Source organism: Lactuca serriola, chromosome 2 (assembly GCF_051521515.1).
Source record: "Lactuca serriola cultivar US96UC23 chromosome 2, Lser_US96UC23_V15, whole genome shotgun sequence".
Classification (NCBI taxonomy): domain Eukaryota; kingdom Viridiplantae; phylum Streptophyta; class Magnoliopsida; order Asterales; family Asteraceae; genus Lactuca; species Lactuca serriola.
Window position 1 is genome coordinate 121,676,188 of NC_136409.1, and position 8,469 is coordinate 121,684,656.

The 8,469-nt window shown below is 33.6% G+C and overlaps 1 pseudogene; it reads right to left on the bottom strand.

Moving 5' to 3' along the window:
• Positions 1 to 1,014: 1,014 nt before the first annotated feature.
• Positions 1,015 to 3,136, bottom strand: LOC145089526 (protein IQ-DOMAIN 5-like; annotated as a pseudogene).
• Between the last annotated feature and the right edge of the window lie 5,333 nt (positions 3,137 to 8,469).

Consider the following 8,469-nt stretch of genomic DNA (forward strand, 5'->3'; position numbering starts at 1 on the left):
TCCAAGTATGCACACTATGCTTGTCTATGATCCTTACTTTGTGAATTAAACCAATTAAACATGATTCCAATGATGCTCATTTCACAATCCCAAATCCTTATCGCTAATGTAAGAATACAAGATTCTTTGCCATTTACTGAAATCTATTAGATTCTAAACTTATATGCATTGATTTTTTTGTAATGACTATGCACAAAAGTCACAAAGACTTGGCAACAAACATTTACAAAGTATTCCAATGGAGAGCAATTCCATGGAAACGAAGTCTCAAATTCAAAGTACATTCCTTTGAACATCCTTCTTGCATTAATTTTTTTTAATCTTACATAGATTTAATGAATACCTTCCACCTATGGAAACATTTCCACATTCCCATTTTGACTATCACTTCTGAGCAAGAGTTGCCTCCTTCCAGAATATGTCAATATGGTCCTTTCAAAATTAACACTTATATTTCCAATTGTCCATGAGCAACCAATCTTTGGAAAACCTCAGATCACTACTAGAAAAATAGCCTTTTACGACGCGCAATGCGTGTCGTAAAATGCTCAGACGACGCGCAAATGCACGTCAAGAAATGCCATGTCATAACGAGAGACAACACGCTTTTGCGTGTCGTCTATAGACGACGCGCATTTACGACACACATTTATGACACGCAATGCGTATCATTAAAACCCTATCAAGAAAGGCCATGTCATAAATGAAGATGACACACATTTTTGCGTATCGTAAATTTAAATGTTTTAAAAATATATTTATATATTTATTAATTTTTAAATTAAATTTGCATTTAATGTCTCATAATAGAAATAAAATACCATATACAAAAAATACAATCCATTGCATAAAATTTAATGTCATACAATTCTATTTCTTACAATATATAAATTTGCATTCATCTAATCTACTCTGTGTTTCATACTAACAACTGAAATGAAGAATGCAACACTTGCATTTGCAGCATCTTATCTCTTTCAGCTTGAGCTTTCTTTTCCTCTTCTAACTCCAGAGCTATTCGTTTTCTTCAACCCTGTAAACACAACACAAAATCACTTGTCATTTTCATTCTACTTTAAAATTAATTCTTATTAGGACATTCTACTTTTAAACCTACCAATCTAGAAATTTTTTCAAAGAATATAATTTGTAATTCTTTTTATGGAAAGTACATTGTTATTTCTTGAATAAAAGATGTTACAAATCAAGAAACTTACATGGACTGCTGACCACCCGTTTCCTGTATCATCTTATTTTTCCAAAGCAACCTATTTTACATCAAATTAAAACTGATTTTAATCAAATTTGTATTATAAAAATATTAATCTTATTTTGATAAATAAAACAGATGGACTCACCGCTACTAGGCAGTGACCTTCTCTTCTTTCCCTGATTACCCGAAATTAAAGATCTTTCTTTTTTATTGCTGTGGGATCTTGAGCTTGAGCTCCTTTCATTGACCGAATCAATAAGTAATAAGCTACCCACCATGGCAGGTGGTGGTTCTTGCATGTTACTTGATTTAATAGGTGAAGAAGAATCAAATCCATTAGATTGAGATTGTCCCATTTTGTCATTTGGATGTTCTGATTGGATACTTTTCTTTCCGTTAGATTTGATTAACTGATTCTTGATGTTGTGATCTTGATCTTGTGTAGAAGAAGAATTCATATTGACTCTATTGATGTCAAGGAATCGATTCTGCCATGGACGAACAACCATCCATCTTTCCAACCAGTTCCATCCCCAATTTGTTTTATCTGGTTCAAATCCAGATACAGCTATCGCTTGTTGTTATTGTCTTGATCCTGCTTGCCACTGCATTATTTACAAGGGTATTTCAGTAATTTTAGTCGAAAAAGAAATGATATTATTATTATTATTATTATTATTGTTATTATTATTATTATATTTAGCTGTTGAGCAAGAGCATATGCCATGCTCTTTTACGTTTAGCAGCTGCCTCTTGTCTCTTGATTAACTTTGCTTGAATTTGTTTAACAGATCCAACACTATCACACCACCCTCACAAGAGCCTGTAGCCTCACCAGTCCTTTTAAAGATCGTAGGGCCGGCATAGCCTAAACATATATTATTATAACAAATATAACTCCAATATGGTTGATGCATGATGGAAGTATTTTATTATTAATTATATGTAGATAAATGGATAGAGGTTTATTATTAAGTACCAAAATTCCTCAAAAAGCTGTTTGGATTTGTATAGCTGCCCACTCTTGTCTTGTTTGGAAATTGGTTTGAGATGATTTTTTTATTTGAAGTGAAGTGGAAGGAGAGTCATCAATAACATCTTCAATCAATTCAGTAGGATTCTGGTGGAATTTGTTCTGAAATCATTAAAAAATTCATATCTGATCTTAACTGTAATCATTAAAAAAAATTCATTAAAAAATACCCCTTATTATTTGATCCCCAACCATGGTATCATCACAGATGTCTAACCCCAATAACTGTAATCATTAAAAAAATCATATCAGATCTTAACTCATTTTCTGTATGTAACTATAGAAATGTTGTATAATTGTTATACCTTGAGAGTATAATCTGTGACCACGCTAGCTTTTTGTCCTGCTGTTGTAGCAGCCTAAATAATAAAATAACAATCATAATATTCATGACTTATTTGATATTCTAAATTGACCTAGGTAAAATGATTTCTATAAAGATTGTATTATATCCCGTTAAGGGTTTATTCATAAATAACTATTTGAAGTGTGTTTTTTAATGCACTTTTGACATTTCCCCCCTTTATAGTCCTAATTTGAACTTCGACGGATCTGGTCTCCTACCAAAGACAGTGTTCTAGCTACTTCTTAAGGATAACATAGTTGGGAAAGGACTGGTTGTGACTTTCATCACATACTTCTTCAAGGAATATCTCATTGATAACCCCCTTTATGATCTAATCTCCATCTTGAAGCATTGCAAATTAAAGGACAATTTGGTTGAGTTCTTTACTCCTGGTAAGCGTTCTGCTGAAGCTTTCTTTGAGCATTTCACGTAAGTACTTTTTTTTATCTGTATTGAATTGTATTTTTGAGGATGGGTAAAAGGGTAAATTGTATGTAGTAAATAAGAAAACATATGTTGAATTTGCATGAAGTAAAGCAGACATGGGTGCTTTGGTTGAATATAATGACAAGAAAATCTTTGAGGTGAAGGTGAAGGAAATGAAAACAACATTGAAAACTCAGATATCAGAGGAAGTTAGGATTAAAACTGTGAAGCAGCATGTGAAGGATGCTAAGTTTCCTGAGATTGAGGTAGTTAGGATTATGTGGGATGTTCTGATGGATGTCATTCAGTGTTCAGGGAAGAATCAACAACAGAATGCTATTTTGGCTCTGCGCCAGGTAATGTGATCATTTAAAATTTAGTATAATGTGATTTTTGGTTGATGATGATGATGATTGTTGTTGTGTAGGTGAAAACATAGGCTAAGTTGCTTCCTGAGATTGTGAGATCCCTTTATGATCAAGATGTTCTTGCTGAAGACACTATCCTTCATTGGTTTTGTAAAGGAAACAATCCAAAGGGAAGGTATGTGATTATGTTTTATGCAAAAAATTGGTTATTATTTAAAAAAAACATTTGTAGTGATCTCTATTCTAATAAGGATTTTGGTTTTCGATAATTGAGGAGGTTGATTGTCACTTATATGAAATTCAAATCTGCAAATTAACAAGTACTTTATTTAGCTTAAAACTTTAGGTTTCTTTGTGTCAGGTCTTTTAATGCAGGCTTGCAAAGAGATATCACCATTTTCATTAACTAAGTAAACTTCTATCTACACACGGTAATGTTTCCTTTCCTATATTTTTTTTTATTTTTTTTCATTTTATCCTCCTAACTTCTGTTAAATTATTGATATTAGATTTCTTTTACTCAAATTCTTACAGTTTCCTCTACAGTCAATATGTAGAAAAATAGATAAATCAATCAAAGAAACTCAAAATAAAGGCATTACCTGAGAAGACATTCCTGATGGGACGTGCATTTCTGATTGCAGCTAACACTGTTATGGCATAATGTTACATTAGGGAGTAACTATTAACTGAAAATCCCTACAATCTTATTGAACCCAATTATTTATATCGAGATTTAATGATCAGATTTTAGCATAGTTGAAAAATGAAATTTGGATTTAATTTAAAATGACATGAAATTTGGTTGATTTAATAGCACCCTTTTGAAATTTCTAGTTGTATTTTAGTTGACTAGGTAGATTATTAATCATTTTGGTTTTGGGACTTCTTAATTATGCTCTTGGCATATAACTGAGGTTATTGTAATTGCTATTTTCCAAATATTAGGACACTACATATAAGATATGATAGTTGCGTGTCTGTAAATGTCCAAATAAAGTGACTCTATACACTGGAATGCCATAGTAACATCTAGTATAACTCAAAATAAGAATTACCCGATCCTGAAGCAAACCACAATTCACGACATCTAGAAACAATAATCATGGTTCTCTCAACTTCAAATTAAGAGAACTCAGAAAGTATAACCACATCAAAACATGCAATAAAAATAGATTTGATATGGATATGATTCACCAAAACTCATATTAGGTGAGTGGGTACTGATCTCAAGCTAAGCAATCAAGGTTTCCATATACAACAACGATACAACCAAGCATCCCCTTCAATGTTTTGGACATAACCAGATACGAAGACAAGACATATAAAATTGAACGTATGAATTACTTACTGATATCAGATAACTGAGTGGGGATGAGCGGAAAACCTGATGCGCTGCGCGTTGATACTATGATAAGCATATGTTAACGCGTGAAAGAAACTGAAAACCCTAATTCAACTTCTACTGAATCCCAAACGCCATTTTCAGATGCTTACATGCAATTGAATCTGGAGGAGGAAATGGCGGTGCAATAGAAGGATGTACCTATATCCCCAACGCAAATTGTGATGGGTAGCTATCGTTGTTGGTGATGTCCGATTCATCAAAAGCCCTAGTTCTTCGGTCAATGGTCTATTTTGTGAAAGGAGATATTACCATTGCAAATGTGTTATGTTTGGTTAGGGTTTGCACAGAAAAGGAAGTGAAAGTCGATCATAGAGGAAGGGGTTTGCAGAGAGAAGGAAGGGAGAGAATGAAGTTGATCTAGCAGGTGTAGAGAGTACAGAGCAAGAGGAAGTGGGTGTTCAAAATTTTGGCGGATTTCATTTTCCCCCTTACATGAGTCCCAGAAACGCACGTTTAGTAAAAATTATAAAGTGACATTTGTAGAGGACACACTCTTTATGAGAGGTGCCCTCCGTGTTTTTTTATTAGACATTAATTTTAGGGCGCACAAAAATATGTGTCCTCTATCCTTCAAATTTTGGAAGGCTGACATTATTTTTAAGGGCACACAAAAATACGTATCGTAAATCAGCGAGTGTCATTGTTTGCGCATCATTAAAGGGTATTTTTCTTGTAGTGTATTGTCCTCGACAATTGCTTAATCATTTTAGTCATATCCAGTTCAAGTACCTTTTCCCCCTTAATGCCCTAGGCATTTGGAAAAATTTAGAACAAATGAATATTACAGCACATGTAATCGATCCTATATCTGAAGCATACTGAACGCGATTCATGATGTCTCACATAAAGACATGATACTAGACTAGTCTTTTGCTATAACATTTCTATTTCTATTTGTTATGTTCTCATAATTCAGATTATGAAAAGGGATGCTGTAATCATAATCGAATTTTAGAACGCAAAGAATGTAATTATGACTAAATTTGATTAAAAACTCACAATCTAAGCTTTTAGAATTGGAATGAAGAATAATTTCCTCTCCCTTAATTATAGCAAACAACTTTTCAACCCCCACAACTTCACTAATTGAAACCCTTTTGTTTTCTATAATTAACATTGCTAACTTGCTACACTAAACATAATAATTATGCTCCCACTAACATGATAATTATTATCATAACACTTATGCTCCCACTAGCTTTGACATGTATCCAGAAAACAACTGGACTTCTAGAAATCAATACTTTACTGACTTTCTTACCAAAGTTCATATTTCTGATACGAGATGCTTTGATAAGACTCTATCAAAATCATACACCTTTTCTTAGACAGCTCACATGTGTGTCTAAACAATTTTAGAACTATGAAAAGGGATGTCGTAATCATAGTCTCAATTGTTTAGACTTTTTCCATTTCTCACAAGTCCATGTTAGTGTTCCGGTTAACCTCACACGCTCCACTAACGACTTTGAGAATGCAAATATCACAATTGTTATCTACTTAAAATCTATTTAGCGAAAGCGTTTCCTCACCATCATTTTCATGAATTGGATAGAAACCTAATGACGCTTAGATTTTATGGTGTATGTGTTCCTATACATGTCAATTTGTCAAAACCATAATCACAAGACAAGGTTAGTGACAAATTCATATGGACTGAACTTGTTCAATCTTAATTTCTTGCCACCTGGTAGCACAAGGGCCTACCATGTCTTCCAATTTGTTATACAAGCAACTGAGAACTCATAGAACTCACATGCATAGTCAACTTTAACCGGAATGGACATAGAAACAAGAATTATGTCAGTATGATAGGTTATAAACCTCAAGTCATGTGCTAGTGATAATCTACAGGTTTTATTCTTGATTTGTTCTTGAAACTCTTTCAGGATCTTTAAGACTCCCATTGTCCTCTTTACATATAAGACTCTCTTGCCAAGAACCATTCCTTGACAAACAAATATTCAAGAGATAGTGCGGATTCTTATCAAGACAAACACTTCACACAATTGGCCTTAGTTGGTCTTTGTTTTTTCCAAAACATCACAACTTACCAATTTCAAATGTACAAGAGTAGAAAACATTTTACTCTATATTTGAAAAGTGTTATAAACCTTCTTTAAGATATGTCACTCAAGTTACAATCTTGGAGTATGACTCTAAGAATTGTTTTGGAACGAAGTATGACTCATCTTCTTGATTTAACCATTTCAACAATTCATGGTTCATCTTCTTAGCCATAGGAATTCACTAAGAAGTCCTTAGAGGATCAATTGTGATATGGTTTCTTAATCATTAAGATGATCATAAAACATGATACTAAAGTACTCTCCCATCTTTTCAGATTTGAGAAACTTTTATCTTTCTCACTTTCTGCCTAATTTGATTCTTCTCATTCGTTTTGCCATACATTGAAACTTTTCCAATGTTTCAGAATTATATTTAAACTTGTAAGTATAACCATATTTACTAAACTTAAGTAAATCATGTCGACTAGTCTTATCAATCTTTGTGGTGGACTTGACTAGTGCACAAGAATGTATACTCGATCCCTTAGTCCTTCACTTGACTCACATATACATGTGAACAAGGAATTAGTCTTAATTTTCCAAAGGTGAAGATTCTCATTCATCACACAATACAACTTGCATGGTTCCAAGTTCCTGTTCAATTGAAACTTGGGTGATGAGAATCTTTCCTTATTTGGTAAATTTAGACACTACCACAAATGAAAGAATCAAATTCATATTTCCAATATTGCTAGAAACATACAAACATCAATTTTTCATTAATGTCATTGCAAGGAGATATAAAATAAAACAAAACAAAATTTTATTTATTTATAAAATGCAGAAAAACTTTTCCTTAAAATGCACTTACAAGTGAAAACTATGCTATTACACATTTCCTAGCAATATATCATAACTCCTAAGTAGTAGCTCAAAAATCCGATCTTCGAACCATGCGATTGAAATCCATCTTCGTGATTAGATTCAGCATACTCTTATTTTAAGCTTCCTTCCCTTTGCTTGATCCTGCAAAACATCAAAATGCAACCTAGTCACATCATATATTAAGAATCAACAATTAGAAACTTAACAGAGTTAGATAATATACTTACTTGAAGCAGAGTCAAACATTTTGTCTCCACTTTCTTGTAGGTCTTTCAGGTGGTCAGGGCAGCTTCGCTTCTAATGTCCCTTCTCTTGACAGTAAAAACATACAGACTCTTTGAGAATGGTACACGAGACTATCACAGACTTAGCCTTTCTCTCTACCATTTGGTCAACCGGGTTGACAATGGCCAATCCCTTTCCATTGGGTAGAGAAAACTTTTGCGGACTTCCAATGTTACCATTGTCAATGTCCATGGAAGTTTGAGAGGTAGATCTTCCACCCAAATTTACTTTTCCTATGCGCCAAAACATTTCTGACTTAGCATCAACAAGCAAATAAGTAAGATCAATAAGGGTCATGTCGTGGTCTGTCACATAGTAGTCCTTAATGAACTCACTATACGACTCAGGAAGTGATTGAAGAACCTAGCCAACAACCAACTTCCTTGAGACTTTGACACCCAACACTCTTAGCCTGTCTATATGTGACTTCATTTCCAAGACGTGAGAACACACAGGCCTTCCATCTTCATGTTTCATTGCAAGTAGGGCTTGAGTG